Consider the following 16,615-nt stretch of genomic DNA (forward strand, 5'->3'; position numbering starts at 1 on the left):
ATTACTATAAAGAAAAAAATAGGCAAAACGGGAGCGTGACTCCTCTAACCTCTTAACCCCTGACAAGGATGAAGGGATGTGCTGAGAGTCAGCAGAGAGAGACTCATTCAGGATTGAGCTGGTCCACCAAAGCTAAATGAGCATTACATGTATGTGGCTTTAGTCACAAAGTTTTTCTCTAGACTGTTCTCCTTTACCATATTTCATTGTTCAGTTTCCTCTATCTTTATTTTGTCATCAAAAAAATTATGGAGATGGAGACAGACTCTTGGTAATTCACTAAATGAAGAGGAGACAACAGAAAACAACAAGCTATCATTGCGATGCAGGAGAGATTCGAAGCAGATCTGGGTTTTATGAGCATCTGCTTTTGTTTTAACACTCTGCTAGTTCTTATCAGATATCCCATTCATAAACGATGTGGAGAAACTGAACAACATGCAGACGTAAACAAGAGTTGGGGGGTTTCTGCAAATTATTACAGTCTGGCCACCAGGAGAAGAGGCTGAATGGATATTCCAGACTATAAAAGGTAAGAAAGAAGTCTCTTCTTCACTCAAATTGTTATGTTTTCTGTCAGCATTTGACATGTTTCCTCTTATATAATGCGCAGTGTAGTGTTGTCACGACTCACGATAACAAAATTATGACTTCAATACGATACCAGACTAAAATACTAAATCGATACCATGGTAAAAAAACAAACAGATAATATGATTAATATGACAACAGAACTTATTATTCTGGGTAACAACATGTTCCTGCCCCCTGCCATTTTTTAAATATAATATAGATTTTTAATTTTAGGCTATATTTGTTTTTAAAAATAAGCCCAAAATGCAAATTACAAACAATATGACAAAAACAGTGCTGTATTTTTCAGCTACATAACGTCTATTTAACAGTAGCAAGTCAAGAAAAAAATTCATTATCAAAAATTAAACTGCTTAGTCTTCACTCTCGAATTTAACTATGCACTGATTCTTAATAAATATATTTTAATTGTTTAGCCAAGCATGTGGTGGTTTTCTATTTTTCATTGATGTTTGATTAACATTAATCACACAGATAGGTCTGGCTTAAGACCTGCACGGATCTTATTACCTCAGCTGTACACGTTCACTAAATACATATTCGACTGTGTTTACCTGAATACTCACCAGATTTACATAATTTTGACCATTCAAACCCAAATAATAATCCGCGAAAGAACTGAATCACGAGTGCATGTTGTCTGAAAAGCCTTGTGTGTGCGCGCGCTGCGCTTCGGGTCAGAGTCTGGCAGCGTGAGCTTGTCCCGCGCCACGCTTTTTCTTCTCGTGCGGGCATATTTCTGTTGCTTTCTTTGTCTCTTCTACTTCCAATGTTTAGTGAACGGTGGAAGCAGAGCTCTGCTGCACACACGTCCTGACACCTGCTGTCACAGACACATCGACGCAAATTAAGAAATACAGCTCATATTAGCGCTGTCCTCCATAAAGTACAGGTACTAAAATTACTAAAATTCCATATCGTACCGTTTGTAATAGCAGGATATCCCAATACTTTTCTAGTACCGGTATATCGTGCAACACTAGCGCAGTGTTTCCGTGGCTGCCCAAACTAGTTATCTGTTTGCTAAGCATCTAGCACTAACATTTAACATCACTCTGTTTCACACTATACAACGTTGGCGCCGCAATGTAAGAGTGGCATCTAACCCTGCTAACCCTGGGTAAAAGGCGTTAATTAATTACTCACTCTCAGACTAGGGGTGGGATGGTTCAAATTACTCCCGGTTCGGTTTATATCATGGCTTTAGGGTCACGGTTTCGGTACAGTTCAGTGTGTGCTATGTTCAGGGTAACTAGGACATTTGTCAAAAATATGAACAAATAATCAAACTACAAGCAACAGCACAAATACATGTAATAGAACAAAGATGCATATAAAATAGAAAGTGCTTTTCAGGTTTTTCAGGTATCTAACAGTAACAGCTGTATAAATGAATTAAATATAACTCAATATTAGCATGCTATCTGCAACGCTTCAGATGAGTGGGCACTGGGCAGACACACACACAATCTTATTTCAGCGCACGCATGTTCTCTTTCACGTCTTGCTGTGTAATGTTTAAATTGGCAAGGCTTAAATGAGTTTAGTTTAAACACAACACGTGCTGGGTGATGGCATATATGACTGAGTTAGTCACGTTCGAGCATACGCACTCGCATACAAGAGTGACTGTTTTGTCCACGCCTTTTGATCATCGCTGTTTTTTTAATGTATTGAGAATGTGTATTCATCGATAGAAACATACCAGACTTCAACCAGACTTCAAGATGTCAGGCTACATTAATGAAACTAGATTAAACTAAATGGAACACTACTGAAATAAATGTAATAGACATTGTGAGAAATCATTTCCTGATTTAAACATTAAATCCACATTGAGTGGAGTGCTAATGCTAACTCTGTTCTGGACCCACTTGATCTTCCCCATTGAGCCAGAAGGTTCACCCATGGCCAACATGTTTTGCAAACCGAATGAGACCTAGATACCATCACTGGGGAAATCACCAGACTGTTTGTCTAATTTAACATGAAACACATGACATTCAGAGAGAACGAAAGAGAGATAGGATATGATTTTGATTTAAATAGTAAAGTGAAGAGTATAACCTGATGTGATGAAAAACAGAGAATCCAGAGCCAGAGCTAAGTGTCAGAAAAAAAACCTTCATAACCTAGCGCTTCATTTTATCACACAGTTAACTGCCAATGTTTTTTTGGTTTCTCTCTCATATCTACGTGTAATCAATGCATGAGCACATAAGTATTAGGGATACAGATGGCAGAAGACAGAGGGTTGGAGATTCAGCAGAGGAAATTGAAGTTTAAGGCAATGTTCACTATTGTCTGCTATAGACATACTGCAATATCCTGTCCCTGGTTCTTTCCCTCTCAGTTTTTTTCTGTTCAAGCAAAAAACTGACTCATAATCACCCATAATACCATGCAGCAGTTGTCTGGGGCCCTGTGAAGGGGGTCCTCTATGGTAGAGAGGTGGCCCACCCATAAACATTTTGTCCTGGGCCTGTGAATTTTAGTGACAGCTCTACCAGGCAGTGCTTATTTTGCCCACATGACACTGATAAAATGTCAAGGGGTCGTACACATCTACTTTGTGGCCAATCTCTGATTACTTCAATTGGTGCTGGCAGTCTAACACATGCCTTTAAACAACATAAATACTTTCATGTGCCTCCACAATCTCTCTGCAACAAAATGTATATAATAAAACATAATTTTTACTGGGTAAGACTTATACACGAAGCATGTCTTTCCAAAATATTTTCACTGCTACACATAAGATCAATTTTTCATTCTGGAGTGATGAAAAGAAGTCTGCTGGACAGAATGGGGATGTTTCCCACATTTTCAGTGCCCTCTGGGTCAGACATTGCACCTTCAGGTCCAGCTGTAGTGCATAGAAGCACCCAGCCGTGACGGCACCACACTACACACACACACACACTACACACACAAACTACACACACACACTACACACACACACACAATTCAGAGTAATAAACCTTCACCAAATGGCCACATTAATAATTTGACCGAACGCATCACCTTCAGGAATAAATCAGCGATCAAACATGCAGAAACTCAGAAGTGTTCAGTCCAGGGTAACTCTGGATTTGGTGGGATCTGATGGGAGCCCAATGTTTGCCAGTTCAGATTTGAGTGGCTATTCCTGGGACATATAAAGCAGTCAGGCTTATGTATGTACTATGATATCCTACTCTGTGCTACATACATAACGGACAGATGACGATGAGAATCCAAAATTGAAGAATTTGTTCAGTCCTGCCCTCCTACACTTTGCTAAGAGTGCAAGGTGGGTGTAAATTACAAATGCGCTTTTCGGTTGGACTGAGGTGTCAAACAGGCTGCAGCAGTATTAAATCAACAAAGTCACATTCATCCCGCCATGTCCAAAAGTTCAACCGCCATTCATCGGGACTCCTCATTGACCTAGCTGATGTAAGAACGGTCTTCTTTATGTGTGAGGTTAATGGTGTGTGAACTCAATGCAGTCACGGCACACAAAGTCTTAACAGGGCTATTTAAAAAAAAAAATACTGAGCAGGCATCTGTCCGTGCGCACACAGACACACATTCCAGCACAACACTAACACCACCAATCACTTTCTGTAGTATAAGTCAAAAATTAGACAAAAAAGGTGTATATTAGTACCGAACAAATACTTTTAAAGTATAAGGATGGCCCAACATTAAAAATATAAATAGAATAATAAATGTATGAGGTATTGATATGATCTAGAAAAGTGGTTCTCAACCAGAGGGCCAGGGCCCCTATAGGGGCATCAAGATGACTTTAAATTTTTTAAATAAGACTTTTTTCTTCTTTTTTTTTTAAACCTCCATGAATTTGTTTTGTCTTTTGACAACATTCCCACATTCTTGAAATCCCTGGTAAAAAAAAAAAAAGTCTACATCTAAAAAGTCATGTAAATTACTAAAAAACCTTGGGCAATTTTATATATGCATTTGTAGGATATGCAAAATATATATATTTAATTCTTATCCAGTAAATCACTAATTAATAATAAAACAAAAGTGTGATCCCTGAATAACAAATCCTGGAATTTCATGAATTTGTTTAAAAATTAATAATAATTGTTGTCGATACTTCTTAAATTTATATGAACCAGTTTTGAAAAACAAAAAAGGTATCATTTGAATATTATTGTGTCCAACGTGGAGCCTTGGAGTTAAAAAGTTTGAGAACCACTGATCTAGGAGCATAGTATGAGTCATTCATCTGTTGTGACTTTAAATGCTTAACTGACAAGAAATGTTCAAATTATAATAATAATAATAATAATAATAATAATAATAATAATAATAATAATACTGTTTTACAATGTTACAACAAAGGACTATTTAAGTGAACTTCAACAAAAAAGCTAATTAAGGTCTCAACTATTAAGTAAAACTAAAAGGAATCTTTATCAGTTACATACACATTTTCATTATACATATACTGTCTGTTCCATTTTTTTGTTATTCAAGAGTATGTTATTTGCAGTATAACAACCCCAATTCGGATAGCAAGGGAAATATTACTTCAGAGATGAAAGAAGGGGAGGACACAGAGAAGGCAGAAGTAGGGGGGAAACACTATCAGGATGACTTGCTCAGGCATGGAGATTGTGACTCCAGGCTGAGTGAGTGGACAGGCAGAATTCCAGAGACAGGTGGAGAGAGACGAACAGACAAAATGTTTAAACTAAGAGTCACTTACCCCGGCCCTTAGTAGATTCTGCACTGATGTCTACAGCAACTCTCCACTAATCCAAAGTCTTCAGTCCTACAAGATCAGACTAATCAGAAAACAGCCAGTCTCTTAAGACCCTCCAGGATAATGCTAACAGCATGTGAGAGAAAAAAAACACAACAAAACACCCTGTGAGATACTCATACACACACTGAGATTGCCTGTCACTGTGGTAGCTCAGCCGGGGAAAACTCCTCCCCTTTCCCCTTCTGTAAAACCTCCCTCTCGCTCTTTCTCTCAAGGAGAGTAAACTCCTTTATTTGTCTCCTTCTCTACACTGTTCCCAAATCTGCCTGCTGGGGCATGTGAGACTCTCCTATCTAAAACAGAATGAGTCGTGATGCTAGTGAATACTTCGCATTACAGTACGAGTTACCTCATAAACACAAACGACACTGCCTTTCACAACCAGCCAAGCCAAAAACTTGCACTGAAACCAGGGGAACATATTCATACTCAAATTACGGCGTCTGCTTTGTGGTCTTTGGAAATGTTCACAGTCACAAGACATCTTGATATACAACCCTTAACAAAACAGCCCTAAAGTACACTTGCCTTCACACAACTGAGAAATCCACAAGGCTGGAGGATGGGAACTGTGCCAAATGAAAATAAATGGTAATGAAGGAAAATATAAAGAACAGAGAATGTTATTTAACATTGACCTTTGTATCTTAGATGGTTTTGAAAAATGACTTTTGGTGGAAACGACTTTTCTTATGAATCAATTTTTCCATATCCACTTCCTGTGTTTCTACAGAATCATTTTTCAATGCATTTATCATGCTGAAACCTCATGGTGTCAGAGAAACAACCCTAGCCATTACAAACAGAGACAGTCTGATGTTTTCAAAATAGATCTCCCTTTTGCTTATGAGGTTAACAACACTAAGACGTGCACTTGATGGATCGTAAAACGGATGGAACCATTTCGAACTCTGGCAGAGCAGGTTAACCCACCTCTTAATGTCAACAGAAATTGCCCATGAGAGGTGTGGATGTGATAAAGACACAAAGGATAAAAAACAAAGGCTTTTCTCAGATCTGTTGAAGCTTGCTTAAACACTGACTTAAAACAGACATGCCACTGAAATCCTTCTACTAAAGGTCATCAGAACAGAATACAGGAAGGAAATCTCAGCCTGGAGTCCGGATGTCCTTTTACTGCTTTCTGTGCTCCATGAAATTCTTGCGTTTCGTTAATGTTCTGTTATTATTTTTTTTCAAAATGCATTTGAGGATTTGTCCGTGTATTCATGTAACACCATACTACTGTTCACTGGTTTGGAGTTAGTACGATTTAAAAAAAATGTTTGCCTACCAAGGCTGCATTTATTTGATAATAAATGCACAAAAACAGTAAAATTGTGAAATTAATAAAGTAAAATATTTTTTTTTCTATTTTAATATACGTTATAATTTATTCATGTGATGGCACTGCTGAATTTGCTCCGGTCTCCGTAACAGATGATTGTTCAGAAACGAAATTGTTGCTCAAGAAACATTTATTATTATCAATTGATAGAATTGAAACAATAATAAATAGCCGAAACATTTATTGTTATTTTTGGATGGATACAGTTGTGCTGCTTAATATTTTAGCGCAAAGTAGGATAGTAATAATTAATCAACGATCGATGTCAATAATAACTGAATTGATAAAACTGATTAAGAAGGTCATCATGATCAATATAAGATTATCCACACATCACAACATACAAACGGCAGTACATTAAAAATAACAACTGGCAGTGTCCACTTGTTCTGTCATTGTTGTCAGAGGTCATGAGCAGACTGTCAGACATCCTTGGGCTTTGTCCCATAATAGCTTTACTGGGAGACATGTCTACATTACAGATAATCTAGATAATAAGATAATAATCTCAAACATTTTTATTAATTTCACTGACAGAAGCAAAGAAACACATTCTACTTAATTGGAAAGACAGGGGCAAAACACTCAATAATCAAATTATTATACTAAAAGCAATTAACTGCATTTGCACAAAATATTGATTCGTTCAAACAAACAGTAGGAGAACTGATTCCTCTCTGTCATGAATCCTGAGGAGCATTTTGTGTCCCTTTATATAACTTATTTAACTTATAGTAGTCCTTAAATTTATTGTCTTTGTTGTCTATTTTTTTCTTTGTTACATTTCCAACTAGCTAAGCTACTGAAAGCTACTGGAGAGAAACCAGAGTGATGGCACAAGCTGGTCTGGAGAACACATAACACACATTAAATCTACTCAGTTTCTACTCTGTAAAACGCTAGAATACTCAGGACGCTCATTATGGTGGATGGTGTCGACAACTGGGCTGTCTGAACTTAAGACAGGGGGTCTCCGGTGGCACAAGTGTGTCCTGCTTTTCTCCTTTACTCCGGATCCGCTACAACACCCAGAGCACTCATCAGAATGTGGTCTTTACATTATGAGAGATTCACTGTCATGATCTAGCGTCAAGTGTGTTTCCTGTCTGGGGTCTCTATATGGCTGACAGCTCCAGTCTTCTCAGTGTTATTCATTTATTCTCACCATGATTTTTTAAAGTTTCACAAACAAAAATAAATTGAAAAAAAGAATTGAAAAACGAAACAATAACCAACAAGTACAGAGAACTTTTCCAGTGCTGACAAATACAAGACGTCTTTCATGAAGCGCTATAACATTCTAACATTGACACCACTACACAGAGAAAAAGGGTGTCAAAATTATGCCTTTAAGGCTATACAACATCTTGTCACTGGGAAAGTACCCTTAACATTACACATCTGTACCTTTTGTACCTTAAAAAGGTTCATAATTGTACCTATACATATTTGGTACTAATATACACCTTTTAGGTAGCCTGACAAGCCAGACCCAAATCAAGATATTTTGTCTGGAAACTCACCATTGACAGCTCAATCCGAGGGGCAGGATTGTCTTTCAAACTACTTCTGCATGCAATAGGATAGAGCTACAACCAACAAGAGCAAAGTGAACTGGAGCTGATAGATTAAACTTTCGCCGTATTTGGTTGGCAAAACTCTGAACACATCTTTGTTTTTTTTAAGAATGACTTCAGTTTCGTTCTATGTTCTTTTCTCAGAGAAAAGCTTAACTCCAAGTCTTCCAGAGCGGTCAAAGCTGATTCGAAAGACAGCCGTTCGCCACCTTCTGTAGCATACAGCGGTCTTTCAAATCAGCTTTGACCGCTCTGGAAGACTTGGAGTTAAAGGACAACTCCGGCGAATTTTTAAGTTTATCTTGATCGTTATGTCTTTGTGAGTACAGTCTATAGAAAGAAAAACTAACCGGATTGGTGCTTGCAACACGGTGTACAGTTAATGCCCAGAGCCCCCACTCAGCTAAAACGGCAGCTTTGGGGGCATAAACGTAAAGGGTAACTTTGTGCCTCTTACCAGACACAAAATGCAATTAAAATGTCTGTTCAACATGAACAGGGCCCTTACATGACAACGAGATGCGTTTAGCCACTTAGCCATTGTTTAAATTCACCTGTTTTAGCCGGCTAACTGTGTCTCGCGCTGAAGTCCCGTGGGAACGCCATTGTAGCTGGAAAACTAGTCCAGTGGAGAAGAGCATCGTTTGTATGAAAAGGCTCTGCTCATCGACTCGTCGGTTCTCAGTATTGAACGTGTCCAAGAGAAACGGTTTTCAATTCTGTACTGCTGATCCGAGGACTGCTGCTCGTTCAGTTACTCACGCTGCTCAGTATCAGCGGCTCGTGAGTTCATCGGTTCTCTCAGCAAAACACGTCTCAGTTCAGTGAACGGTTGGAATTACAACATGTAATTCAAGACATTTGTTTTTTTCTATTTTGAGGGACTGTCACTCATGTCTGAAAGTGATTAACTAAAAGGGGTACTTCAGCGCTGGGAAGATGAATCTGTATTTAAACTGGGTCATCAATGTAGTAGAAATGTGAAATTATTTTTGAATTTGGTGCCTTCTAGACTGAGAAAAGACAGAAAATTTATTTTTGTCTCATGGGGATGAAAGACTACAATTCCCAGAATGCTTCGCTGCCCTGTGAGGCCATTCCCAAAGCCACCTACTGGATTACTGTGAATGAGTTTGAGAAGACACTACAATTAAAAACTGAACGTGTCTGTTCAATATAATAAGTGAGTCACCGTGCGAGTATCACAGCACTGAGCACTAACTGCAGGAGTCAGATAAATGAGCTGATGAGATCTCGTGATGAGAGCTGAGGTAATCACGACTACACTCGTGGCATACATTCACAACGCGAGTTCAGTCTGGCGCGTTTCAGTTCATGCCTTTGCAAGCTTAACTTTCATAGAAATTAATTTGAGAAGTTATAATACTTACATTGCTCACCATAGCTCCGTTTAAATGAGCGCCTGTAGCTGAGCTGAGCTCTGAGTGTGATCTCCCATCCCCCATGCGCGGGTTCAAAACATGCGGAAATGGCTCCCTCTGCTGGCTGTAGTCTTTAGCCTTTGGCCAAACATTTCTCCTATGATGGAAATATCGTCAATTTGCATCATAGGAGGAATTATTCCAGAAATAAAATGCATAAATTTCTTGTCTCAGGGTGATATGAGGAGGGAAAGCACAATCAATTTGAATATACTCCAGGATTTCTACTGATACAAAGTCATATGCTAATCGCTGAACTAACCCTTAAAGTAACTTGGAATCAGCGCTGATTTAAGACTTGAACCTTTTTAGAGCGATTCAGTCCGATTTGGTGAACTGGTTCGCCCGGGGCCGGTTCACTAAAAAGAACCGGTTAAAAAGAACGATTCGTTCATGAACCAGACATCACTAGAGTGATGATCCGATAGGGCTCACAAGTGAAGAAGAAATGGTTCGCGTTTGTGCCTTTCCGAATTGTGAAAATTTGCAGACACAACACAGACGGGCCGGTTGAAGAAAAATGCCGTTCCGTGGTTAAAGACGGATGCAACCACTGTGGAGTTAATGTAAACTTTATTTATCCTTCCATTTGGGCACACACAGCTTGAGGAAAGATGTGCAGTAATAAAATAATCGTGCTTTACACACACGATACTCCTCCCAACTGGACTGCCTTTTTTTCCGGCTACCGCTGAGTTCCCACGGGACTTCAGCACGAGCTACAGCTAGCCTTCTAACACACTGTTTAGATTAATTTAAACAATGGCTAAGTGGCTAAACGCATCTCGTTGTCATGTAAGCATTAACGCAACTCATTGTCCCAAAGCTGCCGTTTTAGCTGAGTGGGGGCTCTGGGCATTAACTGTAATAACTCTGTGTTGCAAGCACCAAACCGGTTAGTTTTTTTTCTTCTATAGACTGTACTCACAAAGATATAATGATCAAGATAAACTTAAAAATTCACCGGAGTTGTCCTTTAAGCTTTTCTCTGAGAAAAGAACAAAGAACGGCACTGAAGTCATTCTTAAAAAGGGAAGATGTGTTCGGAGTTTTGCCGACCGGATACGGCGAATGTTGTTTGGTTGGTGGTAGCGCTATCCTATCGCGTGCAGAGCGTGTTTGAAAGACAACAGTTTATCCCGCCGCTCAGATTGAGCCCTGTCAATGGTGAGTTTCCAGACCAAACATCTTGATGTGGGTCTGGCTTGTCAGGCTAACAGAAAGCCGCATAGACAGATATAAGCCGTGTTTCCACCCCGGGAACTATCCACAGGAAGGGACTTTGGGGTGGTACTTGGTGTGTTTCGACCGTAGAGAATTTGACCGCAGGAATCGGGATCTAAATAAAGTTCTGGGTTAAAATCTTCCCCTGAAAACGGCCCTGCTTGCGAAGTAGTACTTTTTGAAAGTTCAGGACCTTTCGGGGGCGGGACTGATTATTCAGCACCTAGGTTCAGGGGGGAGAGTTCCTGGGAAAAAAGTTCCTGGGACAAATGATTCTGGGTAATTTCGGTGGAAACAGGGCTAGACAGACAGTGTTAGATTTGAAAGCAGAGAGATCCCATCAAGTGCTCTGCATTAGCATAAGATTTGGGTTAAAGCAGCACTGTGTAACTTTTGCTCTCGGGGTCCCCCCTACAGTTGGAAAAAAAATGATGTCCTCAACTACTGTCCTAAACTGTCATCCTACAACAGGGGATGCCATCGCGCGTGCATTTGTTGACATGACAACCCTGATAGCCCTATACTAGTAATGCGCAGGTCGTCTCATAACCCGCGGACCCCGTATGTCTATGTAATGGTCGCGGGTGCGGGGCGGGTTGTAAAAATATATACAGTGGTGCGGCCCGCGGGTTGGTGCAGCACTAACAGTTACCCTGAACACTGCAGGAGGAGTTCACATTCTGGCGTCGCGTGTGAAATATCTTCATCCCAGGTAAAGTCAGTTGGTATATGTTTCAGCATGTCATATGAATATAATTTCATGGGTTTTAATTTTTTCAAAACGCCAAATAATCGCGATGTTCACGTTTACAAGCCAGCGTCATTATAGTAGTCTTACCGTTAGGTTAGACTAGGTTACCGTTTAGTTAACCGACTAGGTTATCCTCGTCCTGCCTTTAATCCCATCACTTTTTCGTTTCCTCTTATTGCTTTCCTCCAACAAAACCTTTTCTTTCTTATTTGTCTGTGCTGCTTCGGACATAACTATATTATCCGACGAACAAAGTTGTGGTCGCACATCCGAATTTAAGGAAGTGTGGGTGTTGGTGGAAGTGACGTATATGTCGTAAAGCAGTCAAATTTTGTAGTTCTTTTTGTTCTCGGTTTACTACCGAAGCCCGAAGTTTAAAAGTACGATTAAAAACGATACAGACCCCGTCAGGCTATGGCAGACGTTTTATTCAACCTATCGTAAGTCGATGTATCATCACAAGAGTCTTGAAAATATATTATGAAGGTTGAAAAGTTACCTAGTGCTGCTTTAACGTGCAACACTCTTCAACCACAGCACTTTCAAATGATAGTATGTCTCTTTTAAATTAAAAAATGTGTTCCATCTCTACCTCTACTTTGAAAGTGTTGGGGGATGAGTTGAGCAATTTAGAAAATGCTCCTATCTAGCAAGTACACACATGCTGGAAAGAAAAAGAAAAAGAAGAAAATCACAGGTAGTGGTTATCTACAAAGAGAAGTTATGGCAAAAATGGCCAGAGGCTGTACTTTTAAAATCACGGAACATATTTTATAATAGCTCTACTTTGTTTTGAGAACCATTTTCTTTTTACACATTTGTACAAGACTGACATATCGATTAATTGTGAATGTTTTGGCACAGACAAACATGAATGTTTCATCAAAGGAAGAGACAGGGTGGCAAAACCTCATCTGATGTAATTTGATTTGGTATACTAGCCATCAATAAAAAGTATGTACGTGATATCACACACTATGAGGAAAGCGTGATTATAATTGTGATTACCCAGAAGGGGCCCATTCACAGAACTCGTGGAGCTCTAATCAGCTAGTGCTCCAGCCTGACATGGAAAATTCCTGTCCTCGGTTTGGAGGTCCCACTGACAGATCAGCCAGATATCGGATGATCTGCTGCACAGTGACAATGCAAAGTGTCTATTAAGAATGTGAGCAGGTTTTCCACCGGGGGAGCAATTTTCACCCAGCCAATAAGGAGAGAGTTGTATGAACACTGCCCTCTAATCTACCCCAGACAGCCCCGCAATTTAGCCCTGAAAGAATAGCTTCGTTCTTGGACTTCTGCACAAGGGATGCCAGCTACTGTGATCTCCACACTCTCCTGCAGATTTGATCACTTTAATGTGCACCAGGAACACAGCATCTACAGGTTGCAAATGGAATCAAAGGTGCTCTGAAAGTTGTGTACGAAGTCTGTGATCCGGTTCATTTATCAATCACAAAAAGATATAATGACATACGTGGAAGCAGCCCACAAGCTTACATTCAGGAAAGAAAATGAAATTATATATTATATTGTTTTGTTAAAATATAATTTGGAATATCATTCATACATTTCTGTAGTTTTTCTCACACATATGAATGTTCATAGTCACACCCTTTAATTAGTGTGTGATTTATACAGGTATCTGTCAACTGCAGTTAACCTGCCGGGCCGGTTAATTGCATCAGTTAAACCATGAAGTTCAAGGTAATTTGAAAATTGGTACACCCTCCAGACTTTTTTAAGACCACAATACTTGGTGTCTGCTGATGTTTACCGGTATGCCCAGATTTCCCACAGTCACTGAAAAAAATGGAATTATCAGGGACTATATTAGTATTCAGAGATAGAGAGAGAGAGAGAGAGGAGAGAGAGAGAGAGAGAGAGAGAGAGAGAGAGAGAGAGAGAGAGAGAGAGAGAGAGAGAGAGAGAGAGAGAGAGAGAGAGAGAGAGAGAGAGAGAGAGAGAGAGAGAGAGATGAGTGGTGTTCTGAAATGGGGAGGCAAAGTCCTCAGCTCTTCTTTTTTAATAAATCAAATGTAAAATTATGTCCCAGTAATGCAAAAATAGATTTGTATTTGGTTTGCTTTTTTTATGTCATGTTAATTTAACCATGAAAATGTGACAAAATTATGTGTTTAATGTTGTCACATTTTCATGGTTAAATAAAGATTACATAAAAAGCAAACCAAATACATTTCTATTTTTACATTTTTACATGAATTAATATGTAATTAATCTTATATTAATTAAAAACATGTAATCTCATTAATTTTGTTTTATAAGCATTTTTACATCTATTCCAAAATAATAATTAAAGGCAGTAGCAATTTTAACAATATATTTCATTTGTGTTATTTGCAAAGTGATGTTCAGCTGTTCTTTTTAATAGTCAATTATTTTCACTCTCACAGACACAAAGATGTACCTTTAAGTTAAGCCGATTGCTCAAGTCTCAAGTTTGATTTTGACGTGACAAAGCTGTGATATCAAAGTGGCTGATTATTAGCCTTCCCATTATGCCATAATGTTGTTCATTCAGACTGATTTGCAAAAGCGTGAAAACAAGAGGTGGGATTTACTGCACGAACAAATTACTTTCTATTCAAACATAACTAATCCAATCATAGCGCAATGGAGAAGTCTGTCCAAATTCCCATTGAATCCCAGAATCCCATTGAGCTCCATGTTAAATTCTTTCAGGGTATTTTTTTTAAACTACCGGTTATTTGTTTACATTATATAAAGCCTTAAATGCAGCTTCAGCTGCATGGCTTCTTTGCCCATTTTCAGTTATTCGGGAGTGACGCGCTGCCAAGATGGCAACTACCGACTCTGAGACTTCAAAAACTTTCTTCAGAAACCTATGGGTGATGTCACAGACACTATGTGCACTTTTTTTTTTTTTTAACTATGGTTAAAACTCAATGGGCTTAGGGGAGGCAAAAGAGACGTTGCAACTTTACTTGCTGGTGGACAGTGTTACTTTAGAAAAACTTTTTACTTTTTAAAGGTCCCATATTGTACACCTTTCTGGAGTTTTATTTTAGGTGTTTACTTTAGGTGGTCCTAAAGAATATATATTTGCGGTATAAGTACCAAAAACCATTGCAATATATTCTTACAGCTCCTTTCGCAGGAGCTCTGATAAAAACAGGTTGATAAAAACAGGTTGATGGCCTGTCTAATTAATATTCATGAGCCATATTTGTGCATTTGAGCATGTCTATGACTCACTGTACTATAAAGGAACATGTGCACCAATGCAAAAACATTGTTGCATATCTTATAACAAGAAAAACCTGGTGTGTAGCAACAACAATGTCTCATAAAGTAAGCAACTGTCATTATTACACAGAATTGGAGGACAAGGCACTGCCAGCAAATGGAAAATGTTAAGATAATCCAGTCCTAACAAGCCTTCTAAACTCTGTGGTCTAAGAAATAAAGGCTCCTGGTTGAATATTGGGCTTGTCTTTGTCCTAAAGAGCTCAATTTGCATTCTTCTAAATCACCTACAGCTATATTTCAAGTGGTTTCATAATGACCTTAAACGGGGCTCTTCTGGTACACCTGGCAGAGTTACATCACAAGTCCCAAAATTTTCTTTGGGCAATTTTCCACACCTTTACAAGAGTTAAGTGCCAGGAGTTGAGGCTTCAGCCACATTTCCAGTTACCAGGGCTAATGCCAAGTAACCCGATTTTCAGATTTCACAATTTTTTTAAGCTAAACAACGTTCCTTCCAGGCCAGCAATCGCCAAACGTTTCGCTAAAGGTATCGTATCGGTTCAAATTAATGATTAATTCGCGTTTCGGACATCACTAAAAAACCCACAGAGCAATGCCAAAGGAGCAATGCCAAATGTTTGTAATGTGTAAAACAAACCATTTAAATGTATTGGGTTTGGCATACAGACGTTGCAGGTTAATTACAAATATGCCTGCTTATTCACTTGATATCATGAACTAGCACAAGACATTTTCTATGGATTTGACAGCATGGCAAAGCGATAATTGCTAAGTTACGTTACCTGAGGCGATGCGGTAAACAGAAGTTTACAAGTTGACAGAAAGAGCACCTTCTGTAATCATAGATAACTACACTGTTAAAATCTTGTAGGTTATTGTCTAGTACGTTAACGTTACATGTTTATCGTTAAACGGAAAATTATTTTGGTCCTCGTCAAAATTCCGAACATCCGAAGCCGTTGTCGCAATATTAATGCGCCATCACTGTTAGCTGTGACTGTGAACTGTCTATGTGAAACACTAGTCTACACAGCGACCTATATTACTTGGCGGAAGAATTTATATGCTGATTATTACCAGTGCTTTATTTGATAAAATTATTTTTGAATTTTTATTTTGAACACTGGTATAATTTATCACGTTGATTTGATGCCGTTTTATAACTTTAAACATTGCATTTTAATAATATTTGACAGAGGTTTTAGCAATTTTTTCATTTATTCATTATTCGTTTACATCATTGTAAGTAAATAGCAGTTTCAGATGAAATATGTGTGAATAAAATAAGGAAAAATAATGGTAAATATCCCTTAAAAACACACAAAAAAACAACTATGTATGCCAAATTACTGCATCGAACATATTATTTAATTGTGTGTAGGATAGTTAAAATGCTAGCTATGAATTTGGCCTTAACAAAATAAAGTAGTTAGGCATTTTAAAATGTCATATCCACAACTGTAATTTCAAATAACCTAGATTGTTTTCAATCTGCTCAATACATAATCTGATATGTGATGGAAATTATATTTGTTGATTCGGGAAAATGATAACTCAGGAAAAAAAATTAAGAAAAATTACAGATTAGATGTATATTGTCGGACACTATAGTAGAACAATTCGATTTGTAGACAATTTTAA

General features: G+C 38.5%; 1 protein-coding gene across 2 annotated transcripts in view; it reads right to left on the minus strand.

Moving 5' to 3' along the window:
* plekhg4 (pleckstrin homology domain containing, family G (with RhoGef domain) member 4) overlaps positions 1 to 15,947 on the minus strand; it is a 104,167-nt gene extending 88,220 nt beyond the window's left edge. Inside the window, exons 1-2 of one of the 2 annotated variants that reach the window (XM_067440401.1) lie at positions 15,757 to 15,947; positions 5,318 to 5,383 (exon numbers count right to left, since the gene is read on the minus strand). The gene's annotated coding sequence lies outside the window, so the exon portion shown is untranslated. Of the gene's footprint in view, positions 1 to 5,317; positions 5,441 to 15,756 lie in introns of both variants that reach the window. The other variant, XM_067440400.1, reaches the window with a different exon arrangement.
* Positions 15,948 to 16,615: the final 668 nt, after the last annotated feature.

This window comes from Pseudorasbora parva, chromosome 1, assembly GCF_024679245.1.
Source record: "Pseudorasbora parva isolate DD20220531a chromosome 1, ASM2467924v1, whole genome shotgun sequence".
Classification (NCBI taxonomy): Eukaryota; Metazoa; Chordata; class Actinopteri; order Cypriniformes; family Gobionidae; genus Pseudorasbora; species Pseudorasbora parva.